We start from the raw sequence: 16,561 nt of genomic DNA, 5'->3' as shown, positions 1-16,561 counted from the left end.
TTACATGGCCCAACATGGAGGCGCCCTGCATCTGCAGTCACCGGGTGCCCCCGGCGACATGGCCGCCCACGTAACTCCCTAGTGCACAGCGGAGGTAAGGGAGGGTTACCGGAACCTGGCTGCATCAACAAAGGGAGAGGTCTCATTGAATTGTTAATCGGATCTCTTTTAAACATATTTTGATGCTCGCATACAGTAACTGAGGGGAGAGGTCCCATTGAATTGTTAATCAAATCTTTGAAACATCATTTGACCTGGTATCCTGTCATTTGTTCAGACAAAGGACTAACTTGTTTACATGTGTATGCAATACACACACCTACATACACTTCTAGGTCAAGCAATTTATAATATCAAAATCACAGTTTATGCTGAAGTTACAAACTTCAATTCTTACACTTACACTTCAATTCTTGGCCACCATCATAAACAACCATTCTGTAAGTGTATTCTTGGTACACATCCATTGTTACTGGCCCAGGCACTCAATGAGCTATACAAAGTTACAACAAACAGTATAGCTACACAGTTATATGGTAACCTAGTGCTGTGTTCCTTGTTCCATGGAAGAATATTAACTCTATGCAGCAGGAAAACCCTGATGACAGACAGTGGCAGCATCCAGGCGTAACCATTATTGTGGGTGCCATGCTGCCCCTGCCGTCACAGTCATGTGATGCAACCAGGAAGAAACTGTGCTCCAAAAAAACAAAAACAAGTTTGTCTCTCATACAAATGCTTTTCTGCTTAATAAACCCACAAATATCATTATTTGGTGTCAGAAGTGCTGAATGAGATGGAGGAGAGATCACCTGGTATTGTTTTCAGCCCTGGAAGTTGGAGACTGATGGAACAAGTGGAGCAGTAAGCTAGTTGTTACTGTTCTTAAATTTACGTGGGAAAAACAATAAAGAGAACTTAAAAACACATTATGGAACATCATTAGGATATAGTTAGGAATTCAGAAAAAATCTAGTGTGTCTAGACATTTTAATGATGCTCACAATATATCTTTACATTGCTTGCGTTTTGTGGGGCTGGAGTGGGTTCAGTTGGGCTCATGCAGAGGTGACCTAGATTAAGGTTATTCTCCAGTGTGAGGCCAAATGGATTTACTCCATAGGCCACGTTCACACAGGGGGCTTCGTGACAAGCGTGCGCGCGTCCGCGCGCCTCCGTCTGCTGAGTGATGTATAATCATCCCCAGCAGATGGAATGATCCGACACAAGGCGACATCCAGGAAGGAAACAAGTGCCACCTTGTACTTTCAATTTGATAAGAAAAGCAATACAAAATAATTAAAACGCTAAATAAAATATCTTCGACTAATTTAGCCATTTCTTATATCTTCTTTATTTTGGTTTTATTAAATAATGTTTGTTTCACTTTAAACGCCTCACACAGTCCCGGATTTATAGAAAGATCACTATACAGTCACGGTGCAAAGCAATTCCAGCATCTCACAATGTCCAAAAGAGCAGAACGCTCCGATTTCACTGCCCAGAACTGCTTTCTGTGTCTTTGTTTTATTCAAGCTTGAGATGGCCCATTAAAAATGTCACAATTCAGAAAGCTAGCAACTTGTCTCCCTCCCTCGCCGAATCTCTGGTCAATTTCAGCAGCCAATCAATGTAAACGTCTGGGCATTGATTGGCTGCTGAAATTGACGTCACGCTGCTGCAGCCGGAGATCACAGTTTCAAAAGACTCCAGCTACTGCAGCAGCGTCGCTGCAGCACTTTGCAGCCAATGGTAGTTTCAATACTGAACACTACCATTGGCCGCCAGGAGTCTGTGACGAACGCGCACGTAAGCATGCGCACGTTGTGTAGCTCGCTGTGTGAGTGGGGCCTTAGAGAGTTTGGCACCATATGGTTTAAAGGAGAAATTAATATCTTTTTTGTGTTCCTATACTGTAGTTAGAGTGACAGCTAAGGGACCACTAAAATAAAAGTTAAGCCCTGTCTCTGGCCCCTGCCATCCTTCCCTGGGGCTCTTCTGGCTACTAGACCCCTGGACTACCCTGTTGTTACAAGCCTGGTAGCCCCTTGCATTCTTTGTAAAATTACATGCTTTGTTCCTGTGTATCAAAACGTATGAAAAGAATAAAAATGTACTTAATGTAACATAAAGCAGAACCAAAGTCTCTGGACATGCAGGGCTGAAAACCCCTTTGTGCTGCCTGCATGTCTAAAGAAGATGTCTGCTACTGGGTCTGGAGGGGGAGGAGAGGTGCAGGGAAAAAGGAGATGGTGGCCAGGGGTGCAGATCAGGCTGGGGGGGGGGGCCTCCGCTCAAAGACTGGAGCCATTTGCTCTCTCCCTAGTCAGAGCAGTGCTACCCAAGCAGGAGATAACCTGTCGGCCGGGGGAAGCTGTTGCCGAGCCCCTCTGGTAGTTCCTTCCGCAAAGCCCTCTAACTCTGGGAACCCACCTCCAGTCTTGATTGGCTCTAGGAAGTGTGAAATTTGAACTTACTTTGTGCTTCTGGACTGTATCTTTTGTCGGTAAAGCAGAGAGCAAGACTTTCAGCGGGAGATTTAAAAGTGCTCTGCCGCGACTTGCACCAGAGAGTTCTGGACAGTCCCTACCCCATCAGATTGGATTCCCCCCTGTATGCCCCATTTTTTGTGATTATAGCTACAGTATGATTGTCTGTTTTTTGCTGTGCTTGCAGGCTCCAGTGCTGCTATCCCTGGGTAAAGTTCTGGTCTACCTTGACAGTTAGAATAATACTTATTGTTGGATATTGCTTTATCAATTCTGAAGGTAATCCAGTAATGTGTAAATATTCTTTGTAGTATTGAGTGTTATGAGTTAACGCATAATTTGCTGAGTCACTTCCATTTTTTGTCCTTAAAAAGCCAAGAGTTTAAGCAATCAAATAAAGTATGCCCAAAAGAAGTACCCTGTGGCGGGGTGTGAAATGCACATCAGCAGTATGGTATCCGATGCCTGTTACACTCTATTGTGCAAGAGACACTTGTGCTAATGTGGTTCCAGAGGATTTACTTTGGTAACAACAGTGTATTGTATTAAAACTAAACATGGTGAAAACAGAAGTATGAGTGGAGGCGTGTCTACGTTGCCGAAGCACTGATTGTGGAGGAACATGGACAAACAGTAACCTATGGAATACTGGAATATAAATGTCTAAGATGCTGGTGAGACCAACAGGTCATGAAACCAAGGACGGAGAGTCACCACTAATAGGAATCAGAGAGGCTTACTGGAACCAGGTAGATCCTGAGAAGCAATATCAGTAAACCTCCTGAATAACCACTAGCCTTAGATGAATGAGTATCATGCTTGTTTCCTCCAATATACTTCTCCATAACCCTTAGTATTGATTACATTTTTTAACATCTACCTTGACTCATAACCTAGGAATGCTGTACATAGAACTTTCCACAGTTTTCAGCCGACATTGGATCACTTAACCATCAACTTTGGATATTCTAAGCAGCTGTACATTAGTTTACAGTAATTAAGGATTGGTTGACCAATAGATAAAAAAATTTACATCCTATAAAAAAAACTACAATACAGACAATAACATAAAACATTATTCTCTCTCTCTACACAACAATTACTAGGGATATAAATAATCAATTTAAACCATTTAGTGTCAGTGGGGCTACCTCAACCTACTGTAGGGTCTCTCAAGCAGGGCCTACGTTGCTACATTGATACTCAATGGTGGTATTAATCAAATTATGATTATTGACCCCCTCCATGTTGAGGCCACCATGATCTTTAAGGTCAAAGCAGCCCAGAAGTAATCAAACAAGCATCCCATGCCCAACCATTAAAAAAGCCAGAAAAAATCAAATACAGTATAATCCATGAGAAATGGCTCAAAATGCAAAAATAAAAAACAAATAGATTAATCCAGGGACCTGATGGTCCAAAATAACCACCTTCCCCATAAAAAATAATCAGTGGCTCAAAATATATTTTTAAAAAATCCCATAAAGAACAACCCAGAGTCCGATGGTCCAAAATACAAAATTGAAAACAACATTGAATCCAGGGTCCGTTGGCCCAAAATACAAAAAAAAACAATAAACATTAATCCAGGTTCCAATGCCTCCCCCCCCACCCAACCCTCAAAAAACATTGGCCAATAGTCAATTCAAGGCCAGGCATGACCTGGCATTGATGGATCCTCAACTTGATGGAGGCCCTGGATCATCATAGTTGCTTTAAGAGTCTTCATCTGTAAGTATTGCTGTTGATTCGTATTTGGCCTCTCCCTCAAGTTCCAGTGTTCTGTGAGGGCCCTGTTCTTTTGTAGTGGCTAGGGCCATCGCAGAGCACGTGTGACATATTCACAAGTACAGCAACCAAAGAAGATTGCCAATTAATAAGTGATTGGTGATTCCTAATCACGTCACTGATTTTGCCAACCAAGCTTTACGTGGTTGACAATATCAGTATATATATATATTGAAAAAGAACATCATGGTGATTTAAAAAGAACAATTTTGAGAGGGATCACTGGACAATGTTAACAATCAAATTGATGATTGACAGAAACCTACTAAAATGAAATCATGGAAACTCAATCATCACACACCTATTAATTCTAAATCTATTTTGATAAGGGGACACTGGGACACTTTGAATCCTGATATGGATTTTTCTGACCATGATATTTTTTCTTATAGTGTGTCTCTTGTAGAATCTTAAGTGGACTTTAATAGTAGATGAGTGGAGACTCCTACATTAGTCATTTTATGGCCGCACTATGAATAACACATTGAAACAATCACACAAAAAACTTCAGAAGACCAGATTGGGAAAGAAGAGAAAAGGGTTGGACAACTTCTGTCAAGCCCAGGAGTTAAAAAAACAATCATATAGTATCAATGTTATCAATATTTATGATTAGCATTTATCCCCACAGAAATCTTCTCTTCTTAAGAAGTATAAAAAGAACGAATGTCCACCGCACTCTCCAGGTATAAAAATAAAATCAATTAAATCCGTACAAAAAGTCCTAATAAAGTGTAATGTTTTGAGCCACAATGATTCTTTGTCTAGCACATACTGCAGTATCTTATTCACTGCATTTTATAGTGAGCATTTAAATCTGATTGGTTGAAATTCCTCATAACTTACGATACGTTACTGCGGTATTACCACCGTCACATCCAGTTGCGTTTCGCTTCTACCAGCTTGACACTCCTGACGAAGCTGGTAGAAGCAAAATGCGTAGAGTGTTAGTCTCTCAGACACTCTTAGTAGGAAGACGCATTAACCAGCAGTTAAGTCCGTGCACAGGATGTGACGGTGGTAATACCGGAAGTGACGTATCGGGACCCAGGGAGATGCTGGTGCAGCTGGAGAACAACAGGATCAGCTGGAGAGGCACAGAGAAGATGCCTGGACAGATGCTGGGGAGCCCAGGTCGGCACAGCTGGGGACCCAGCACCGATACCACACATGAGGAACCGGTGGCGGTGAGAGTATCGTGATGTCATATACAATTACACATGCTGTGTTACATGCTGTTTAGTGAGTAGACACCGCATAGGAGGCAAGATACAATATTAAGTCATAAAATTTCAAGCATCTGCACTCAGTTTTGTTCCCTTTTTTTCTTTGTATGATCCCATGCTCCCCCTGAAATTTTGAAGAAATATTAAATACATTGATAACATGAAGCTATTGTAGTAAGCTCTTTAAAGCTGAAGATCATAACCTGCTGCCAGTAAAAACAAAATCCAAATCTGTATCCATATGAATGTATACAAAGTCAAATCCATACAGTAATTGCAGTAAAATAGCAATATCACTATCCCCAAATTAAATGTCTGTATACAGTACATATACCTGACACCGTACTTACAGTATACCAGATACCAGCAGCTATTTTAATAGCACCAAGATACTCCCACAGTACAGCATGTATGTTCAATTTGATTGAAATAAATAGATACAGCAATTGTACTAACACTAATATTTAAACAGCTGTCAAAACTGTGCTTCCCCCCCATATTAATATGTGCATCAATACAATCCACACAATGATAAGTAATTAGCTAAGTTGCCGATCGATCCGTTCTCCTGTAATCGATCGGCGAAGATTCGGCTTGGGGGTTCACTAAATGACTGTCAGTGCAGAAGAAGAGGATCAAAGATGCAAAGCTCTGTGGAGATGATCATGTGACCAGGTAGTTACTAGATACAGTTGGTGCACTGCTAGAGAGAGGGAAGGGCTCAAAAAGGGGTGTGGCAGAACCTGTTTCAGAAGAGGAAGGAGATGTGACTTTGTAAATGGTTGTTATAGAAACAAAAAATGCTTGTTACATTATAATATTAAAAATGTCATTCAATTTTTTTTAAAATGCTACAAGTAGTTTCTCATAGTACAAAACTGATTTATGTAAAAAAAACAACAACAAAAAACATGTTGGATATTGCTTGGTCTGCAGCATTAAGTAATTGTTAACTATGATGGAGTTTTATACATGGTTGTGTTTTTTTTATGTAACGGGTTTTCTGGCCTTGCCTGACCCACCCAATCTCACATTGGCCCCTGTGGTCTAACCAGTCCCCATTACAGTGTAGTGTCTGGTGGTGCACCTGTTGGCAACAGGACTCCTGAGTCTCCTGCATGATGTTGTGTGGGGATTGCCAACCCATACAGGCAGCTGAGGTAGTGTACTTGAGTCCTACCTAGATCCAGTGCAGCGCCTCCACCTCATCAGGATCCCAGCGTCCGCTTGTGGATGGTCCTGGTGAGGAACTCCTCTGTGGTGCACTCCTCTGTGTAATCACTCCACACTTACACACGAGGGTATGAGTTAACAAGATCATCTTTATTGACTTGCGGCGGGCCAGCTGCCCCTCACAGCGGTTGTACTCAGCCGCTCATGTTCACCGCACTTCCCTTTGAAAGGTGTCCTTCCCCAAATTGGTGGATTCCCTATCTCCCCTTAGGGAGATATTCCCTGTGCCAGGTCCCTGGTCACAGTCTTATGAGCTGTCTCCTCCCAAGCCTGTACTCAGACTTGCTCCTTGCTTCATAACCTCTGAACCACCTTCCAACCACTCAGCAACAACCTAACTTTTTAGCAGTGCTGTGCCTTATGTATCCTCTGGGGGCTGGCACAACTCTGACATCACTAACCATGGATTCAGAGCATGTGACCACTCCCACCCATACATAGGGCACCTCACCAGGGTGTGAGGGCAAACCTCCATGATTACTGCTGGCATGCCCATAACTTACCAGGCCTTACTTTCAGCAGGAGAGATGACTGCAGCCATTTTACAGCATGGTTACATTTATACCTCATTCAATTTGCACATAGATTACAATACTCTACATTACTTTGAAGATTGAGGTGGTGACGTCGCCGCACTTACATCGCGCCATGACATCACTGCGCCTGTATAAAGAAAGTGTGTTCATGGGACATGTAGTCCTATATGAGGTGTTTCCGTGATACCACATACAGTAGCTGGAGGACCAGATACACGATGACGTCAGTTCTGGTTATGGCAATTGTCGGCATATATAAATTGTTGCACATGTTGTTATTTGTTAAACACCTACCTGATGAAAGGCCATGTGGGCCTGAAATGTCTACTTTTGTGGGATGTTTGCCTGATTCCTTGTCAGTAACGGCATTTATTTACAACAATTAAAGTTTTTGGTGATTATTCTCTACGTGGACTAAGATGCTGAAATAGTAAGTCTGTGAGTTTTCAGATGTGCTGTTCCCTCTTTTTTCTTTTTCTATTGACTTGGAAGTTTGGTTACACTTCTTGGAGGATATGCACCTATTGTAATTTAAAGGTTGGAAATATATTTTGCTCTTGTTTATGATATCTGGAGTTTTTGCTATTGACTGTTATTGTTCTTTTACAAATATTACATTATGACCTTTTAATTTATCTATTAACAAGGGCATTTTATTATACTTCTATTAAAAGTGGACAACACCTACTGCTTCCGATTCCTGCATTTGATCTACGTTGCAAAGGAGGATATCATCTATCCCAGACTGCACACCTCAACACTTAACTATTGCTGTGATGCCGCCTTTATTTTTAATATTTGCTGTAACCTCACTTATTTTCAAATTATGCACTTTCTTCCACCAGTCTCCTTATGTCTCTAACTCTATTCATATATCTCCATCTCTCCTTTCTTCCCCACTTCTCAGTTCACATGAACTCCTTTCTTACCTGCACCGTCTGTCACCACACAGCTATACACCCTGCACTAAAACACACCCCTACAAATCATCCTCACACATTCTCTTTCTTTCCATGCTTCTCCTCCTTGCTTCTAGGGATATCTCTCCCAATCCTGGTCCCTGCCTTATTTCTACTTGCTCTCGTCCTCGCCTCCCACATGCAACTTCTACTCCTACTGGTGTTAACCCCTCCAACCTCATACCCATCCCCTGCCACCCTCCCTCCTCTCTCCCTTTCTCCTGTGCCCTTTGGAATGCTCTCTCCCTCTCTAACAAGTTCCTCTCTGTGCATGACTTCTTTCTCTCTCACTCCCTGCTTCTCTTTGCTATAACTGAGACCTGGCTCACCCAGTCTGACTCTGCCCTGGAAGCTGCCCTCTCCTACGGTGGCCTTTAATTCTCCCACACTCCGCGCCCTGATGGCAGGGGTGGAGGCGTGGGGCTCCTGCTCTCCTCTCTCTGCCGTTACCGAACTCTTCCTATTCCTCCATCTCTTGCTTTTCCCTCCTTTGAGTTTCACACAGTTCAGATCTTCTCTCCTCTCCCTGTCCACGTGGTGGTCATCTATCGCCCACCTACCTCTACTCATCCCCCTTCTGCCTTTCTCTCTCACTTTGAATCCTGGAACTCTTTCTCTCTCTCCTCAGACTCCCCTGTTCTTCTCCTTGGGGACTTCAATTGCCACATTGATGTCCCATCTCTCCCTTGGGCTTCCCGCTTTCTTTCTCTAACCTCTTCTTTTGGCCTTCAACAGTGGACTGCAGCCAGCACCCACAAAGATGGTCACTACTTAGACCTGGTTTTCACTAATAACTTCTCTCTCTCTGATTTCTCCATTTCCCCTTTTCCTCTCTCTGACCATCACCTCATCTCATTCTCTCTATCTCGCTTCTCCCCTTCTCTACCTCCATCTACCCCCCGGTTCTGCAGAAACCTGCTCTCTATTCACTTACCTGACTTTGAGTCCACTTTACACTCCTCCCTCTCCTCTCTTAGCTCTGCTACAGACCCTGACAACCTGGTCAGGAACTACAACTCTGCTGTGTCCTCCTCTCTTGATCTACATGCCCCGCTTTCTCTCTGAAGAACTCGCCCTTCTAACCCTAGACCCTGGCTAAATTCCCACATGCACATGCTGCGTTCCTCCACTCGTTCCTCCGAATGCCTCTGGAGGAAATCTCACACTCTCGAAGACTTCCTTCACTACAAATTTATGCTATCCTGTTTCAACTCTGCCCTCTCGCAAGCTAAACAAGCCTACTTTTCTTCACTAATCAACATGCACAAGTCTAACCCACGCCGACTGTTCTCTGTCTTTGATACTCTACTCAAACCACCCTCATCTGCCTCTCCTTCCTCCATCTCCGCTCAGGACTTTGCTGACTATTTTAAGGAAAAGGTGGAATCCATACGTCAGAACATCCCCTCTGTTTCTTCCTCCCATCCTACACCTCTTCCTAACTCTCCTCCTGCCTTCCTTGACTCTTTTTCCACTGTCTCAGAGGAAGATGTGTCGCTGTTGATCGCCTCTTCTCCCTCTACCACTTGCCCTCTTGACCCCATTCCCTCCCATCTCCTAAAACCTCTTGCTCCTACTCTAATCCCTGTGCTCAAACACATTTTTATCTCCTCCCTCTGCTCTGGAACCTTTCCATCCTCCTACAAACATGCAACAGTCATACCATTACTCAAAAACACCAAACTTGACCCTACCTGTCTTTCTAACTATCGACCTGTATCCCTCCTGCCTTTTGCCTCTAAACTCATTGAACGTCTTGTATTCTCTCGCTTGCTCCATTTTCTCAACACCTATTCTCTCCTAGACCCTCTACAATCTGGCTTCCGCACTGCTCACTCTACGGAAACAGCCCTCACTAAAATAAATGACGACCTGCATGCTGCCAAAGACAGAGGTCATTACACTCTGCTCATATTACTCGACCTCTCTGCAGCATTTGACACCGTGGACCACCCTCTTCTCCTTCACATTCTCCATACTCTTGGTATTCGGAACAAAGCTCTATCCTGGATCTCATCCTACCTCTCCCATCATACTTTCAGTGTATCTTCTGCTAACACATCCTCCTCCTCTATTGATTTCTCTGTGGGGGTACCCCAGGGCTCTGTCCTGGGACCTCTTCTCTTTTCGCTGTACACACTCTCTCTAGGTGACCTAATAACATCTTTTGGGTTTAATTATCACCTCTTTGCTGATGACACACAAATATACTTTTCAACACCCGACCTTACACCTGCTGTACAAACCAAAGTTTCTGAATGTCTCTCTGCTATATCATCCTGGATGGCCCTCCGCCGCCTTAAACTCAACATGGCTAAAACAGAGCTCCTCATACTTCCTCCCAAACAATGGCCCTACTACCTCCTTCCACATTACTGTTGGAACTACGATCATTCACCCAGTAGCCCAAGCACGCTGACTAGGGGTCACACTCGACTCCTCTCTCACATTCGCCCCTCACATTCAAAACATTTCTAAAACCTGTCGCTTTTTCCTCCGCAATATAACAAAGATACGCCCTTTCCTCTGTTGCTCGACTGCTAAAACTCTGACTCAGGCCCTCATTCTCTCCCGTCTTGATTACTGCAACCTCCTGCTGTCCAGCCTTCCTGCCTCTCACCTGTCTACCCTACAATCTATCCTAAACGCTGCTGCCAGAATCACTCTACTCTTTCCTAGATCTGTCTCAGCATCTCCCCTCATGAAATCCCTCTCCTGGCTTCCGATCAAATCCCGCATCTCACACTCCATTCTTCTCCTCACTTTTAAAGCTTTACACTCTTCTGCCCCTCCTTACATCTCATCCCTAATTTCTCATTATGCACCATCCAGACTCTTGTGTTCTTCTCAAGGATGTCTTCTTTCTACCCCCTTTGTATCTAAAGCCCTCTCCCGCCTTAAACCTTTTTCACTGACTGCCCCACACCTCTGGAATGCCCTTCCCCTCAGTACCCGACTAGCACCCTCTCTATCCACCTTTAAGACCCACCTTAAGACACACTTGCTTAAAGAAGCATATGAATAGCACTGTGGATATTCTGAACACATGATACATAAGCTTGGCCCCCTGCAGATTCACTTACCAGAACCCCCTCCTACTGTCTCTGTACGTTCTCCCTACCTACCGATTAGACTGTAAGCTCCTCGGGGCAGGGACTCCTCTTCCTTAATGTTACTTTTATGTCTAAAGCACTTATTCCCATGATCTGTTATTTATATTATCTGTTATTTATTTGATTACCACATGTATTACTACTGTGAAGCGCTATGTACATTAATGGCGCTATATAAATAAAGACATACTGTACAATACAATACAATTTGAGCCTTATTGCATCATTGAGTTTTGAAATTTCATGTAACTACTGTACTTTAAGTTGTAGACTTATTTGTTGTTCTTATTTTCATAGACTTGATGAGCTAAATATTTTACTATTTATTATTGCGGTGTAGTTAATTACCTGACAGTCATTTAAAGTGATCTTCCACTAATTATTGGTTACCGTTACATATCAGAAAGTGCCATTAATGCATGAAACGCATTGGAGAGATCTTATTTTGGAGAGATAGCTTTTATCTTTATAACATGGTTGAATAAACTATTTTGCTACACTATATTTTCCTATACTGGTGCATATTTTTTGACAGTGCGCTGTTCCTTTTCTTTTTCACTGCGGTTTATACGTCATGCAGGAACGGATTCGATGAATTGGACGACACTGAAGATCTCATGGTCATTTCGCAAGGAGCACCATTATACCGCTCACCTTTATAGAATTTGGTTAGGTGTTTTCTTCTTATTGCCTATATGTTTATCGTGCTACACTTTGGAGACATATTTATATTAAGACGGATGTTTGCTTATCCTATGAGCACTGCTTTTTTATATACTGGGGATCAACAATCTTCCACAGCTTAACTTAGAAGATAGAGTTTATCTGCTGAATGACATTAGTAATACCTGGGGCCAGAGAGGTATCATCATGGAACACGTTCAATCAAGGTCCTATACAGTCCATACCGATCCGGGGGACACATTTCAGAGAAATCGAAGAGACCAAAGGTTAATACATGAAAGTCCAGACGTACTGACAGACAATTGGGGGACACAATTAATAGCTGAAACTGAGAAGGAAACTGGCATGCAACAAGATGGAAACTCAGATTCAGTTGAAATGTCTACATTATAAACATCAGCCGGAAAGACACATTGAGTCTTTTTAACTTAAATACGAGACAAGGCAGTTTCAAATGAAAGGGTTAACAGCGGTCAAGACTTCAGAGTTAAATACCGTTTTAAGTGACACATACATCCTCCTGGGTTTCAGAGAGGAAACATGGTGCACACTAGTTTTTCTATGTCTTATCCAGACATGGTAGTAAATCCTCCTGAGGGACTCGGAGCAGACCAGACACAGGCTGCGTTTCAGCCGACTCTGCAGTTTGTGACTGCAAACTCTGGACTCTGAGAATATTCACAGGGTATCCCACAGCAAACTTGTATATGGACTAGCTGGAGATGATTTGCTGCATATATATGGCAGAGATGTTAAACCACAAAATATATGCAAATTATTATTTCTTATAATAATATCTGTATACAGTATGTACTGCAGAATACTGATTTTTTTTTTATATGTATAGATATTTGTGTTGGGTTTGTTGTATTATTGGGAGGTAAGATGTAGATAAATGTACATTGTGTAAAACAGTATAATTTAGAGAGGATCTCTAGCAATGAGGCAGGGGGCGTTGTCATGTGATTCAACCAGGAAGAGGCTGAGCTGCATTAGATGACTAGCTTGTTATTCAAAAGTTTGTATTTCTTATTCAAATTCTTTATTGGCTTAGGAACCCACAAAGATCAGGCCCCAAGTCTTTCTTTGGCAATCAGGACTTCATGGTCCCCCTAATCAAGTGTTAGTTATCAATAACAAGCAAGTCAAGCTGAAACACCATTGCTACTAACAAATGTAAGGCCCTTGATGATCCTGATCTTAATTTTGATATTATTGCAGAATTCTCATCTACAGACACTGATTTACCTGGTAATCTGAAGATGTTGTTGTTTCACAGGGATGATTGTCATAAGAATAAATCAAAGAAAAGGAGGACTAGCTCATAAGTACGGGTGAAGCTATGGTAATAGATAGATTAACTCATTGTAGAGGGGGTATTAAGTAAAAGAGCAAGTAATCAATTATTTGGAGATTTAGCTTGTATGTCCTTGGCACCCGTATTTTGGAATCTCTCAGCTTGGCTTTCGCATTGATAGAAGGCAGCTCAGCTACTGGTTTGCTTTCTCTAACACCTCTCAGCAACTGGCTGGTTGGCAAAAAAAATATTCTACATTGATGTTTCCAACTCCTCCCTGAAACCTCTGAGCAGTGCATGGATATCCAGAATCCTCCAGAGTGGGGAACTAAAAAAAATACTAAATGGAAAGCTATAAGTAATGGCTACTCTGGAATATACTCCTTCTGCACACCCTGTGGAAATTATTTAAAAAAATGTTTGCACTCGACTACTGTATGTATACTTTCTCTTATTTATTTACTTGATCTAGGTAATATCAAAGCCTTTGTTGAACAAAGTCTAAATAATGCATTTACAATCGTTCATATATACAGTGTACTGTGCTTGCTGTGATGCAGCTTTTAATAGCACAATTTAATATGCGGTGGCATTCAAGGGTGACACGTTAACTGTTTAATCAGTGATGGAGTAAGTCACCTTATCACATTAGTCATCAATAACAATGAGTATGGCCATTGACCCTGTATTATAATAATGCCTCATAATGTCAAACCCTCTAAAATGCATGATGATTCAGCAAGTCGATGAAGCATGACTGAGTACAATGCGCTTTGCTATTATATTAATATAATAATACAATAAACAAAAAGCCTGTACATATTTTAAAGTGTATGTCTGTTCACACAGAGTATTACATTCAGTATCAGATAAATCATAAAAATATTGTAAGAATAAAAATAATAATAAGACAGCCCTGCAGGAAATATCAATAACTGTACACTGAATAATGTGTTTCATTACAAGAATCAATACACAATGAGCCCGTTTTCGCACCACACGTTTCAACACATTCTCATAGTTTAAGAACAAAATAGCAACTTAGCTAATTAAAAGGTAATGTATTTGAAACAGTTTAGTTTTGTATTTCTAAACTCTTGTAGAAATGTTCTTACTACATGTAAAGCTTTGCAGCTCTTATAAACAGGCTCTACCCCAGGGCCGATGCAAGGGTACTCGGCGCCATAGGCGAACCTTCAGCCCTGTGCCTCTCCTCCACCAACCAATTAACTTTTACTAACTGAAAAATTCTCCCCCATTCTCCCCAAAACTCTCTCTCCGCCACTGTCATTGACACTCTCTATCCCAAACGTACTTTCTCCCCAACACTCTCTCTCTGACACTCTCTCTCCCCAACACGCTCTTGCCCCCCACTCTCCCTGACACTCTCCCTCCCCCATTGATACTGACACTCACCAGAGCAGAACAGATACACACAGGACAGCCACAGAACACACACATACACACACACACACAACAGGACAGAACAAACACACACACACACACAACAGGACATAACACACACACAACAGGACCGAACACATACACACACACAACAGGACAGAACAAACACACAAGGACAGAACACACACACACATAACAGGACAGAAGAAACACGCACACACACACACACTCCACTCACACACATATATAATAGGACAGAACAAAAACACACACGCACACAACAGGACAGTACAAACACACACTGTGACGGTGAGGGAGTAACCAGGCTCTCAAATAAAGGTTAAGCCCATTTGGTTACCTCTGATCCATGTTTTGGGGTTTAAGAGTGTCAGCTCTTGAGCCCAACTGTTGTATTTTCATCATGTATAATTATGCGACAATAAAGAAATTCCGTGTTTTTGCCTTTCCAGGGATGCCAACAAGCAGGGATTGCTAGTGTAACGGGTATTCCCCCACCCCCAATCGCAGATACAGTGAATGTGGGGGGGAACCTATATGTTACCAGGTGTGGTGCGTTATACCTGTCAGGCTCACAGGAGGTCTGAGCCTCTGCCAGTGAGAGCCTGGGGTGAATCCTCTGGATCGTTCTTGGTTTCAGCGCCTCCACCTGTGTAGGGTTCTAGGGATGTAGAAGTTTGTCTACACAGGACCCACATAGACAATAACCACGTACTCAGGAATATATATAACCAGTTTAATGTAACGCAGAATATATATGCAGCCAATAACACACTCTTATAACATAACACTAGTAACACTCCCCTCTAGGGGTTATCTTCACCATGTAACTCAATCCTCTCAGTGTCTCTTACTCCACTAGGAGTATACCCGCCCACCACCGTGTATCCCCACACCGTGTCCACATCCTACCCCCTTTTGTCCAGTGGTCAGTGCTGCCACTATGTGAATAGATAATGTTAGAATGGTATAGGTTGGTGCACTTATGAGGTACCTGCCGAGCGCTCCTGCACTCGGGCCAGCAAACGACTTTGCAAAGGATCAGTCTCTTTGTGATGCTTTCTGATCCCGGGTCTCCTCGCATGGGGTCCGCCAGGGGCGATCCCACCCTGGAGATAGTCTCTGTCTCTGGGGTGTAGGCCTGAGCCCAAGCCTCCGCTCAGGGAGCGCAGCGTCCGCTGTGTCCCTATCTATCACTAACACTAATGGGATAGTCACTAACTTAGGGCCAGTCCCTAAGCACCACAAGCTGGGGGAGTTCAGGACCTATCTGGGGCCTAGGGGTGTTCTGGCCTATTGCAGTGGGTCACTGACCCCTGCACTCACCTCCTTCCCCTAGCTCTCCCGGTCCTGCACTGACTAGCGTGGCTCAGCGCGCGAAAAGTATCAATTCCTTGCAAGCAGGGAGCTGCCGCAGCCCTATTGGCTCCCTGGGGTCATGTGGCTCTGCCCCTGTGCACCCTGGGGGTGGACTGCCCTGCACTGCGCATGCGCGACCTTCCTGTATTCCTCCCGGCGCTTCTGTGCCCTTGGCATGCGCTTCGCACCTAGCAATGGCGGCGCCCTGCTCCGCAAGCCGCCGGGACCCTTGCGACGCGACCGCAGCCCTAGCAACGGCCTGCTCGCGTCCCCGGCAACCGGCCCGCTCACGTCCCTGGCCGCAGGAGAGAGAGACACGCGCGCTGCTCGCGCACGGCCCCGCTACCAACAGGGGACCTGGCTACATCCTCCGTCTGGTAAAAACCCCAACGCCCTCGCTTGGGACACAACTTAATATAACTATGTACAGAAGTTATATAATGAAAATGTAACAA

The sequence above is a fragment of the Ascaphus truei genome, chromosome 1 (genome assembly GCF_040206685.1).
Source record: "Ascaphus truei isolate aAscTru1 chromosome 1, aAscTru1.hap1, whole genome shotgun sequence".
Taxonomy (NCBI): domain Eukaryota; kingdom Metazoa; phylum Chordata; class Amphibia; order Anura; family Ascaphidae; genus Ascaphus; species Ascaphus truei.
The sequence above is the reverse complement of the archived record's forward strand: the minus strand, read 5'-3'. Positions refer to the sequence as shown.